This window comes from Rana temporaria, chromosome 12, assembly GCF_905171775.1.
Source record: "Rana temporaria chromosome 12, aRanTem1.1, whole genome shotgun sequence".
In the NCBI taxonomy this organism is placed as follows: Eukaryota; Metazoa; Chordata; class Amphibia; order Anura; family Ranidae; genus Rana; species Rana temporaria.
In genome coordinates, this window is record NC_053500.1 from 145,042,934 (window position 1) to 145,056,442 (window position 13,509).

Below are 13,509 nucleotides of genomic sequence, written 5' to 3' on the forward strand. Positions count from 1 at the left end.
GGAAAGAAGGTGGGAGGGAAAAAGAAAGGAGAGAAGATGTAGAAAAGTGAAGAAGGAGGAAAGGAGGGAAGAATGGAAGGAGGGAGGGAGAAAGGAAGGAAAGAAAATGGGAGGAAAGAAGGCAGGTGAAAGGAAGGAAGGAAGAAAGGAAGGAGGAGGAAAGGCTGGAAGGCAGCTGGCAGGAGGGAGGAAGAAATGGGGAAACAAGGAGGGAAAGAAGGAGGAAAAAGGGAAGGAAGGGAGAAGTGAAGAAATAGGGAAAATAGCAAAGAAGGCAAAATGGAGGAAGGAAGAGAAGGAAAGAAGGAGGAAGTTAGACTGGAAGAATGGATGGAGGAAGGAAGGGAGTAAAAGGGTGGGGAGGGAAGGAACAAGGAAGGGGGGGCAGGAGGGAAGGAAGTAAGAAAGGGAAGGGGCAGGAAAGAGGAAGGAATGAGGGAAGGAGGGAGGGGCAGACAAGAGGAAATAAAGAATGAGGGAAGGAGGAAGGAAGGAAGGCAGGGAAGGATGGAAGTAAGGAAGGAAGGTTGAAAGGAGGAAGAAAATAATGAAAAAAGGTGAGATAAGGAAGGATGGAGGGAATGTGGGAGAACGTGAGACGAGAAGGAAGGAAGGAGGGGAAGGAAGGAAGGAGGGGGAGGGAAGGAAGATGGTGAATATTACAATCAGAGGCCTCTCGTCTCGCGTTCCTCCGGGGAGGGTACAATTTGTTGGCTTCTCCTATACACAGGGAGAGAATAGTGTCCCGCCCTATCCCCACCTGTTGTCATGGTGATATTTCTCCCGCTCTCCTCCTCAGCGCACCTCTCGCTTCCATCCGCGATCCGTGAGGGGAACCGGATGTAGGATTCTAATTGGCTGCTGACGGTCAGCTGACCGCACGCCCGCGCGAGCAGTAGTTCTGCCTGCGCTGTGTTGCTATGGTGAGAGCGGAGGGACGTAATTTCCCAGAATGCTCTGTGTGTTTGGTCTGAGTAGACAGAGGGCGGTGCTCCCCCTGCTGGTCACATTCTGATTAAACAATGGTTGTCTATGAAAAATAAAAAAATAATTGTAATTGTGCTTTCTAGAACTCCATTGTCTTCCAGCCAAAAGCTCCATCCCCAGGAGCTCCCCCGACTCCCTCTAAGACTGAAAATCCAAATAATTGCTTCTTGTTGTTGTTTTGGGTGCAGTGATGTCACAGATCCTCTTCATCTTCTGGCAGATTCTGAATTCTGTAGACATCAGGTCCATGAAATGACAAGGTGCCAAACACTTCAGCATTCTCCTATGGGCCCGGTCAGGGGGGCGGAGCCTTGGCACCCTGGGCTCACAGGAAATGAGTTGTTCTGTTCCGCAGAGGACAAAGTATATGCAGTACGTGCCGTCTAAGGTGCCGTCTAAGGCGCGGTTCACACATGTCCGATGCAAATTTCCCCTCCATTTTCACTGCAAATTTCCTAAGCAGCGGTTCAGCTGGGATTTTAGATGCGGTTCAGATGTGAAATTTTGGAGCCTGTGGTCACTGGTGTCTTTAACATTAGCTGGTTGCCAAGGAGGGGGTATGGATGCTTTTTGCATCCCACTCTAAAGGGGTTTAGTAGAGTTGAGGTCAGGGCTCTGTGCAGGTCACTTGAAAGATATTCAATAGGGTGGAGGTCAGGGCTCTGTGCAGGCCACTCGAAAGGTGTTCAGTAGGGTTGAAGTCAGGGCTCTGTGCAGGTCACTCGAAAGGTGTTCAATAGGGTTGAAGTCAGGGCTCTGTGCCTTTAACCAACATAGAATCAACAACAGTTTATAACCCAAGAGATGTGCTCCACAGCAGATAAGCCTGTAGTATGATGTCAGAGCTGAGCTTGCTGTGGCTAACATCCCGTTTAATTTCTTTCTAGAAGAAATATCTGCTTTAGGGTTGAACCGTTTCTTGTGTAATTGATTTTACTGAAGCCTTTTCTCTCATTAAATTTTGCTGGAAATTTTCAGGAGTTTACCGAGGTCACTGATCCTGAGAAAATGAGCTTCTAATGTCTTACAGGCTTCCCCTATCTATTTGCATGGAATATGGCCATTCCACCTAAATGTGATATTTCTACACCAGACTAAATCACATACCCCCCCAATCTTTCTGAGATGGAAAGGGCAAAACACATTGCTGTGTTGTGTAGTGGGAAGAAATGTTGGAGGTTTTTCACTTATCAAAAAGATATAATAAAAATGCTTTCAATTGTGTAGTTAATAGAACCCAAGAGAACGTTCCTATTGGAGCCACGTGGGCCCAAACGTCACCAAACATGAAACTTTATAAAAGCCAGAGGTAAAGTCTCAAGCCTCGTACACACGCTCGTTTTTCTCGACAATAACCAGCAAGAAAATTGTAAACTGAGCGTGTGTACGAGGCTTTCAGGTTTTTCGTCTGGAAATCTGGCCAGAATCTTGACGAGAAAAATAGAGAACATGTTTTCTATTTTTCTCGTTGTGAGATTCTCTGCAGTTTTCTTGCCGAGAAACCCGAGAGTGTGTATACTTACTTACCTGTCGCCGTAGAAACCCGCGCATGCTCGAAATGACATGCGCGGTAGCTTCCTAGGCATAGGTAGGGTGCAGCAAGATGGCGGCGACGGCATCGAATGTGACGAGCGCATGCTCATCGTACGTGATGATGTCACCGCGGTTCTTTTGAAACGAGAGTCTGTACACTCGGGCGGCAAGAGATTCTTGCCAAGAATCTCGTCAGTAAAAACAATGTTTTTTTCCTGACGAGATTCTTGCCCGTGTGTACAGGGCTTGACACTGGATTACTGCACAGATCTGGAAGAAATACACAAACCCCACCAAAAGTTCAGCTTGGACAAAGAAATTCATAGATAAAAGCACAAAAATCCCTAGACAGAAAAAATAATATATATGTACTGGCTAAAAGTTACAATTACATTTTTTTTTCTTTACAGTGGAGAAGTCAAGACAAATGGAGCTCTGTGCTAACGAGACGCCGGCAGATAGAACTCAAGTTTATAGACATTTTATATTTAAAATGTTCCTGGAAAATATATGTTCCCACCGCCGAGGCACCGCACGTCTGTCTCCACATCCATGCAGAATTCGGGTTTATGAGTGTCTCTGTGAATATCATTATTTTTATAGCCGCTAGGAAGGAGTAGAATCTGCTCAAATATGTATGACTCTTCCTCGTTTTATTGGTGTTTGTTGTCTTTTAAGTAATGCAGCATTAATTAGTAATGGTTCCGAAGAATACATTGTATAGCATTCCGACAATCGTAGGATCACAAGAGGTATTATGTAAAGTATCATCTATCTATCTATCTATCTATCTATCTATCTATCTATCTATCTATCTATCTATCTATCTATTTATCTATCTATCTATCTATCTATCTATCTATCTATCTATCTATCTATCTATCTATCTATCTATCTATCTATCTATCTATTTATCTATCTATCTATCTATTTATCTATCTATCTATCTATCTATCTATCTATCTATCTATCTATCTATCTATCTATCTATCTATCTATCTATCTATCTATCTATCTAGATTGTGTAAGTGGCGGACCTGGGGTGAGGGTGGACGTGGAGGGGGTGTTAGTGTGGCGCCGCTGGGGGGGTGGGGGGGTGGTAGTAGTGCAGCCACATGGGGGGGGGGTGGTTGTTTGCCGCCTCCCGAAAAGAAAAGCCCACCAGCCACCACTGGTGCCGAGACTGAAAAAAGTTTTAGAAATGCTGTTTTAGACAACACAATACATTACGTGTTTTCTATCTGCATGCATACACTACTTTTAAAATCTGGGGGGGGAAACGGTAAAGATAAAGGCCCAGATTCTCGTAGATGGGCGTAAAACTGCGGCGGCGTAACGTATGTCATTTACGTTACGCCGCCGCAGGTTTTACAGGCAAGTGCTTTATTCACAAAGAACTTGCCTGTAAAGTTGCGGCGGCGTAGCGTAAATCCCCAGCGCAAGCCCGCGTAATTCAAATGAGCCGGGCAGGGGGCGTGGAGCATTTAAATTAGGCGCGTTCCCGTGGCGAACGTACTGCGCATGCGCCGTCTCTAAAATTTCCCGACGTGCATTGCGCTAAATGACGTCGCAAGGACGTCATTGGTTTCGACTTGAACGTAAATGGCGTCCAGCCCCATTCACGGACTACTTACGCAAACAACGTAAATTTTTAAATTTCGACGCGGGAACGACGGCCATACTTAACATTGGTTACCCCTCATATAGCAGGGGCAACTTTACGCGTCGCAAATCTAATGTTAACGTCGTAACTTCACTGCGTCGACCGCGCGTACGTTCGGGAATTCGCGCATTTTGCTAATTTGCATACTCGACGGGGGAAAACGACGGAGGCGACACCTAGCGCCGAAAAAAAAAAAATTGCATTTAAGATCCGACAGCGTAAGAGCCTTACGCCTGTCGGATCTAATGGATATCTATGCGTAACTGATTCTAAGAATGAGACGCATAAATACGACGGCCCAGATTAGGACTTACGACGGCGTACATGGCGTTGCGCCGTCGTAAGCCCTTTGAGAATCTGGGCCAAAGATTTTTAAGTTGCGTTGTAATCTTGTGTGGCCCAGATCCCATATAATTCAGGTTCAATTCCTGCAATTTCAGCGCTTCTTTGTTGCTCCTCATTGAGACAATAAACAGGCGGCATATTTGGCAGGAAGAAAATCTCCAGGGTGTTAGAAGTCACCAGAAAACATCCCGGACTTGTAAAAAGTCACCCAGTAAGAGTGATCTCCATACATTTTAATAGACAGTAAGTGAAGTGAGAAACAATGGCCCTCTTAAAGGGACCGACAACCCCCCACTCCATTTTGTCTTTTACTGCCGCTCATCTCTCTCCATCTCCCTCTGCGGTCATTGTGACGAGCGGTGGGGGTTACTTAACATTGTATCTGCAGCTTTTGATGGAGAGAATGGGATGAGGGTAACGCCATCTGTTGCCATGGACCCTTGGCCATCAATGTCCCTCCACCTCCGTCCCTCCCACTCTCATACCGTTTACTTGGTTACTTTTAATTGTTGCAATTTATTTTTTCTTTTATATTTACAGCTTGTTATTGTAGCGCAGTTCTTGTTATATGAATCGTGGAGCTTTCACAGGTGCAGGGCAACCTAGACGTGAAGTCGAGAATTTTACGCATTCCGAGCAAATTATCAATGTTCACGGTAGCTCGATTAACATTGCGTTAGTCTAACATTAGTCTTTTTATTTTCCAGGTGTGTGTTTCGTGAAGGGTCTAAGCCAGGGGTCTCCAAACTGCGGGCCCTGGGGCCCTTTGTTTGCCTTTATCTTGGGGCACTATTCCATTCACTGACACCAACAATGGGGAATCATTCTTGTTGCTTAACCACTTAAGGACCGCCTAACGCCGATATACGTCGGCAGAATGGCTGGGCACGTCAACGTATATGTACGTTGCCCTTTAAGCCCAGCCGTGGGTCGCGGGCGCGTGCCCGCGGGTGCGCTCCCGCGAACCCGGTCCGAAGCTCCGGGACCGGGACCGTGGGACCCGCGGCATTAGTGACTCTCTCATACCACTGGGCTGGGCCTATTTTAAGGGAGGGGCCTGGAGCTGCAGCTCCAATAGCCCCAAAGTTAATCCTGCCCTGTCCCTAACCCGTGGACTGAGTCACTATCACCAGAATTAATGCAAATATATATATATATATATATATACTGTAATATAAACATATATATGTATAAATTATATAAATGTAACAAAACATATAATATATATATATATATATATATATATATATATATATATATATATATCATGGCACGCAGATTGTTGCGCATTTAACTGCAGGTCTCCCTCTTGCCTCCCTGGAATCCGCCGCCTTTCCCGTTGGCAGAGCTTTCACTAATAAAGCCCTGGACACGCCACGTTTATCGTACGCTTGCAGGTGAGCTCTGAATGTATTCTTTGCCGTCAAAAAAGTGCTGAGCGCGAACTTCCACAGACTTCTTAGATTCTTTAATATCGCCGGTCAGAGGCGTGACACGCCTCCTCAGCGAAAAAATCCTAAAAAAAAAAAGGACATTAAGAGATTACTCTAGCTGAACTTCAAACAGCCGGTTTAGGCAGAAAAGCATGTACCAGATCCCGGCGCGGCCAGGCGAGGATGGCCGCATAATCTGCCGATAACGGTCCGTCATTTATATGAAACGCACGACCGAGCCATTAAAATGCAAATTCCGATCCTCTAATGTATGAGCTCTGGATGGAGAGGAAGAGGAGGCTTCTTCTGACTTTCCTTCACATGGAATTTACTGAAAATGGAGTTCAGTATAACCTCGGATTGCGAGGATAATTCGTTCCAGAAACATGCTTGTAATCCAAAGCACTTGTATATCAAAGCATTTTTTTTCACAGGGTATAAAAGAGAAGAGAGGCGCCTCTAAGTGTAGCAATAAGTTGCTAAATGTTGTCCCTTCATGAAATGTAACCATATTGCTACACTTAGAGGCTCCTCTCTTCTCTTTTATACTCAGTTGTGACATGACGCTACTCTTATATCAAGACATCGCTTGTATATCAAAGCAAAATGTATTAGAAAATGTAGCTTGTCTTGCAAAACGCTCTCAAACCAAGTTACTCTCAAACCAAGGTTTACTGTATTTGTATCTAAAACAGACATGTAGGCAGTGGCGTCACTAGGGTTGGTGTCACCCGGTGCGGTAAAACATGGTGTCACCCCCCCTCTGTCTAGGCTGCCCAGCACCAAGCAGGCAGCGCACGGGCACGGGGCGCACCCCAAACCAGCCCCTGTAAATGATAGTATAGGGCAGTATAGTGTCAGGTTAGGGTAGTATAGAGTGGTATAGTGGCAGGTTGCTGTAGTGGGGTGGTATAGGACAGGTTAAGGTGGTATAGGGCATGTTGGGGTGATATAGTGTAGTTTGGGGTGGTATAGGGCAAGTTAGGGTTGCAAAGGGCAGGTTGGGGTGATATAGGGCAAGTTAGGGTGGTACAGGGCAGGGTGGGGTGGTATAGTGCAAGTTAGGGTGGCATAGGGCAAGTTGGGATGGCATGGGAAAGGTTGGGGTGGTACAGGGCAAGTTAGGGTGGCATTGGGCAGGTTGGGGTGGTATAGGGCAAGTTATGGTGGCATAGGGCAGATTGGGGTGGTACAGGGAAAGTTAGGGTGGCACAGAGCAAGTTGGGGTGGCATGGGAAAGTTTGGGGTGGTACAGGGCAGGCTGGGTGATCAAATACCACCAAAAGAAATCTCTATTTGTGGGGAAAAAAAGGTCGCCAATTTTGTTTGGGAGCCACGTCGCACGACCGCGCAATTGTCAGTTTAAGCGACGCAGTGCCGAATCGCAAAAAGTGCTCTGGTCTTTGACCAGCCATATGGTCCGGGGGTTAAGTGGTTAAAAGCCTACTTTTTCATAGATGATAAAACTTGGGACTAGCAAGATCCCTAACCGAGGTCAATGCAGAAAAACCCAAAAGATCGTTCCAGCAGCCAAATTTGGTCGGTCCCCCGGGGAAGATCCATTAAATCTACATGCATAGCCCCGTCCCTGTAAGATCAAATTAAAACCTTCGTCCTTTTTCGTTATTTGGTGTTATGAAGGCAAAGGAAGAGCTACTGGCCCGGGGGGGGGGGGGGGGGGGGGGGGGAGAGAAGACAATGGCAGATCGGAGATAAAGAAAAGTCTCAATGACTTCTGAGAGTTCTGATTTATGGTCAGGAATAATATAAACTGTAAGGCTCAGCAGCCCAGAGTCCTGTGCGGCGTGACCTGCGAGAATAAGTCTATTAACCCTAATCAATCTCTCATTATGCACCCGCGGCCTCCAATTTAACAAGCCGAAAGAACTTTCTGTTCTTAGGCCTAAACAGCTCAATCTGAACTAATTCCATTGTCTTTCCTAATAAGCCGCCCCTTCACAGCGGTTACATTCACCGCCGTTGTTTAAAAAAAGAATCCTTTCATCTTTTAATGAGGAAAAAAAAAAAGAAAAGAAGGTGAATTGTTCTTATTTCAGAGTGTCCAAGAGCTAATTGAACCCCCGGAGCATGCTGGGAGGGAGCGATCGGGGGGCCCGGCCGCTGCAGCAGAGCCTCCGCCGCAATTTGTCCCAGCAGCGGGGGGGGGGGGGTTGTTGTGTCTTCACTTCCTGCAAATTAATAAATGAGCCTCTTCTTTTTTTTTTTTTTTAATCACCACCCAGGCTTTTTTTTTTTATGATGGACGCTAAGAAAAAAAAAGTTAATTGCAAATTTACAGGCCTATTAAAGACTTGTTTTTGTTGCCAGCAGGCAGAGCAGAAAGCTGATTCGTCTTCGTGGGATCGCAAGAAATTAGCAATTGTATGAGAGAGTTCGGAAGGGAAATGTCAGAGCACAAAATAAAAACAAAGTAACAATAGATAGAAGAAAAGTGCGATCCCAGGACCGGGCCCCCCCCCGGGTATTCTCAACGATCGCTACAAAGAGAAATATAGAGTGCAGGACAAACAATCAGACTTTATATTGGGAGGAGATCTGTGTCGTCGTTACTAAACAATGTGACATTTTCTATCATTTTTTTAAATATTGTCATAATAGCCTAATGCCGCGTACACGCAATCGGATTTTCCGTCAGACAAACCTTGGATGGTTTTTCCGACGGAATTCCGCTCAAGCTTGGCTTGCATACACACGGGTCACACAAAAGTTCTCTGGACTTTCAACCGTCAAGAACGCCGGTGACGTACAACGCTACGACGAGGCGAGAAAATGAAGTTCAATGCTTCCGAGCATGCGTTGAATTGTTTCTGAGCATGCGTCGGAATTTTGCTCGTCGGAATCTCTACAGACGATCGGAATTTCCGAATTGGAATTTTTTTTCCGTCGGAAAATTCGAGAACCAGCTGGAGAAGGTTACGGAATAGTTGGGCGTCGGAGATGGCTGTGGAATACGTGTCAAGGAAGGTTGTGGAAGAGTTGGGTGTCGGAGAAGGTTGTGGAAGTGTTGGGTATTGAAGAAGGCTGTGGAAGAGTTGATTGTCGGAGAAGGTTGTGGAAGAGTTGGGTGTCAGAGAGTTGGGTGTTGGAGAAAGTTGTGGAAGAGTTGGGTGTCGGAGAAGGTTGTGGAAGAGTTGTGTTTCGGAGATGGCTGTGGAAGAGTTAAGTGTCATGGAAGGTTGTGGAAGAGTTGGGTGTCGGAGATGTCTGTGGAAGAGTTGAGTGTCGGAGAAGGTTGTGGAAGAGATGAGTGTCGGAGAAGGTTGGGGAAGAGTTGGGTGTCAGAGAAGGTAGTGGAAGAGTTGGGTGTCGGAGAAGGTAGTGGAAGAGTTGGGTGTCGGAGAAGGTTGTGGAAGAGATGGGTGTCGGAGAAGGTTGTGGAAGAGTTGGGTGTCGGACATGTCTGTGGATGAAAAAGTTGAGTGTCGGGAAGGTTGTGGAAGAGTTGGGTGTCGGACAGTTGGGTGTCGGAGAAGGTTGTGGAAGAGTTGGGCGTGGGAGAAGGTTGTGGAAGAGTTAGATGTCGGAGGAGATTGTAGACACATTAGACGGTTCTCCAGACTAACCAATAAAAACAATGCAAGTTGACCTTACACACAACCATTCCAAAATGATAAACAAAACCTGCAGCCTCTCTACCTCCCATGCCTGCCTCCTTCTCAGCCTATCTACCTCCCATGCCTGCCTCCTTCTCAGCCTATCTACCTCCCATGCCTGCCTCCTTCTCAGCCTATCTACCTCCCACGCCGGCCTCCTTCTCAGCCTATCTACCTCCCACGCCTGCCTCCTTCTCAGCATTATATTTACTGGTTCCAATAATACATTGCCATATGCAAGAAAAACAATGAAAAAGCCCTCCTAGAATGAGTATTTTCTGAGGGTTTCTCACCACAATCCTGGAGGCTAGCATTATAAACAAATGTAACGATGTTAGATCTAATTACGACTTTTTCATTAAGTCAGATGCTGCCCCTAAATTTCCCGTTTGACAGGAGCCTGAAGGAGGCGCACTGATGAGGATTCCATAGTGCCTGATCTCTAGCAGGTGCCTCGTACCTCCCTCTCAGCCCAGCCTGAGAAAAGCTCATTAATTATCTCACTTTTCATTAACGTATTGAATGGGATGCACACTGCCTAATATGCTAATTGGCCTTTAATTACGGAGTTATTAAGCGCCTTCCAGGTATCCAAGGAGTGACATCTGCTACCAAACTTAGATAACAATTGAGGATCATCTATCACCGGAAGAGACATATCCCTGCCCTTCTATTAAACACGACCCGCACCTCCAGCGCCTGCCTTCAGTCTTAATTGCAGGTAATTAGGGGGTTAAGAAAAGCGTATGTCCCTTGGAGATTTCCCTCATTAACATTGTCCGGATTCTCCACACAATGGGAGAAACAATATGGAGCCACTCAAGCCCACCACCTGCAAAGGAGAACCTGTTATATCCTCCGTCGGGTGATCTTCATCCTCGGAGGGCTTACAGGGCTATGATCGGTCACCACACAGCATACAGGGCTATGATCGGTCACCACACAGCATACAGGGCTATGATCGGTCACCACACAGCATACAGGGCTATAATCGGTCACCACACAGCGTACAGGGCTATGATCGGTCACCACACAGCATACAGGGCTATGATCGGTCACCACACAGCATACAGGGCTATGATCGGTCACCACACAGCATACAGGGCTATGATCGGTCACCACACAGCATACAGGGCTATAATCGGTCACCACACAGTGTACAGGGCTATGATCGGTCACCACACAGCATACAGGGCTATGATCGGTCACCACACAGGATACAGGGCTATGATCGGTCACCACACAGCATACAGGGCTATGATCGGTCACCACACAGCATACAGGGCTATAATCGGTCACCACACAGCATACAGGGCTATGATCGGTCACCACACAGCATACAGGGCTATGATCGGTCACCACACAGCGTACAGGGCTATGATCGGTCACCACACAGCATACAGGGCTATGATCGGTCACCACACAGCGTACAGGGCTATGATCGGTCACCACACAGCGTACAGGGCTATGATCGGTCACCACACAGCATGCAGGGCTATGATCGGTCACCACACAGCATACAGGGCTATGATCGGTCACCACACAGCATACAGGGCTATGATCGGTCACCACACAGCATACAGGGCTATGATCGGTCATCACACAGCGTACAGGGCTATGATCGGTCACCACACAGCGTACAGGGCTATGATCGGTCACCACACAGCATACAGGGCTATGATCGGTCACCACACAGCATACAGGGCTATGATCGGTCACCACACAGCATACAGGGCTATGATCGGTCATCACACAGCATACAGGGCTATGATCGGTCACCACACAGCGTACAGGGCTATGATCGGTCACCACACAGGATACAGGGCTATGATCGGTCACCACACAGCGTACAGGGCTATGATCGGTCACCACACAGCGTGCAGGGCTATGATCGGTCACCACACAGCATGCAGGGCTATGATCGGTCACCAAACAGCATACAGGGCTATGATCGGTCACCACACAGCGTACAGGGCTATGATCGGTCATCACACAGCATACAGGGCTATGATCGGTCACCACACAGCATACAGGGCTATGATCGGTCACCACACAGCATACAGGGCTATGATCGGTCACCACACAGCATACAGGGCTATGATCGGTCACCAAACAGCATACAGGGCTATGATCGGTCACCACACAGCATACAGGGCTATGATCGGTCACCACACAGCGTACAGGGCTATGATCGGTCACCACACAGCATACAGGGCTATGATCGGTCACCACACAGCGTACAGGGCTATGATCGGTCACCACACAGCATACAGGGCTATGATCGGTCACCACACAGCGTACAGGGCTATGATCGGTCACCACACAGCGTACAGGGCTATGATCGGTCACCACACAGCATGCAGGGCTATGATCGGTCACCACACAGCATACAGGGCTATGATCGGTCACCACACAGCATACAGGGCTATGATCGGTCACCACACAGCATACAGGGCTATGATCGGTCACCACACAGCATACAGGGCTATGACTCCGATCCTAGTATACTGTATACAGGGAAGGACTTAGGGTGGTGGGGGCCCTGGGCTTGAGTGTTGATTGAGGGGCCCCCTGGAGCCGAGAAGCTGGGGGGGGGGTCGAAGTTGTTGAGTGGGGGGGGGGATGGGGATGCCGTCGAGATCGAAGCTGCTCGAAGTTGTTGATCGGGGGGGTGCCGCCGAGCGCCGAAATCAAAGAGTTGTTGAGCGGGGGGGGGGGGGCGCCGAGATCAAAGCTGATCAAAGTTGTTGAGCAGGGGGGGCGCCGAGATCGAAGCTGATCTAAGTTTTTGAGTGGGGGGGCTACCACCGATCCGAGTTGTTGAGCGGGGGGGCCACCGATCGGAGCTGACCAAAGTTGTTGAGCGGGGGGGTGAAGGGGACTTCTTACCTGCTTCCTCCTTAGAGTACCCCCTTACATCAGGTGCCCCCATTTCAGTGCCCCTTTACATGAGCTGGACCCATAAGAGTGTCCCCATACATCAGGAATCCCCAATACAGTTCCCCCACCAGAGTACTCTTAACATCAGGTGTCCCACCAGAGTGCCCCCTTACATCAGGTGTCCCCACCAGAGTGCTCCCTTACATCAGGTGTCCCCACCAGAGTGCTCCTTTACATCAGGTGTCCCCACCAGAGTACCCCACCAGAGTGCTCCCTTACATCAGGTGTCCCCACCAGAGTACCCCACCAGAGTGCTCCCCACCAGAGTACTCTTAACATCAGGTGTCCCACCAGAGTGCTCCCTTACATCAGGTGTCCCCACCAGAGTACCCCACCAGAGTGCTCCCTTACATCAGGTGTCCCCACCAGAGTACCCCACCAGAGTGCTCCCCACCAGAGTACTCTTAACATCAGGTGTCCCACCAGAGTGCTCCCTTACATCAGGTGTCCCCATCACAGTGCCCCCTTACATTAGGTGTCACCATCAGAGTGTTCCCCTAAGACCGCAAGCAGTTTTGTACCAACCCACAGGCAGGAAATGGCTGCAAAGAGGCCGGATGAGATCAGCAGAACTGAGATGTAACAAAGAAGAAGAAAAAAGCGTAAATAGCATTTTACATCATCACCCAGTCACAGGTCACATGTACTGAAGGTGCACCATGGGGGGTCCCCTCCGCAGATCCTCTCTGGTTTTTCTCAAACAATGGAGGGAAGAATACAATGAGACGGAGCCGGTTCTCCACACATTACACGTTGCCAAGGAAAACGAATATTGAATTGCGTGTTATGAGCTCGGAACGCAACGTTTTTCTGGCCAGCGAAGTTGAAACCAATTAAAGTTCATTTTTCCAAAGTCAGCCCATTGCAAACAAATACTAAAAATCCTTTCTGCAGGTCTTACCAGCTTATTATCACCTCATCGTTCGGCATTCCGCGCAGCTCAACGCCCGCCCGCTGTGCGCACATCTAGGAGCCCAATCCTCAGACGGGAAGT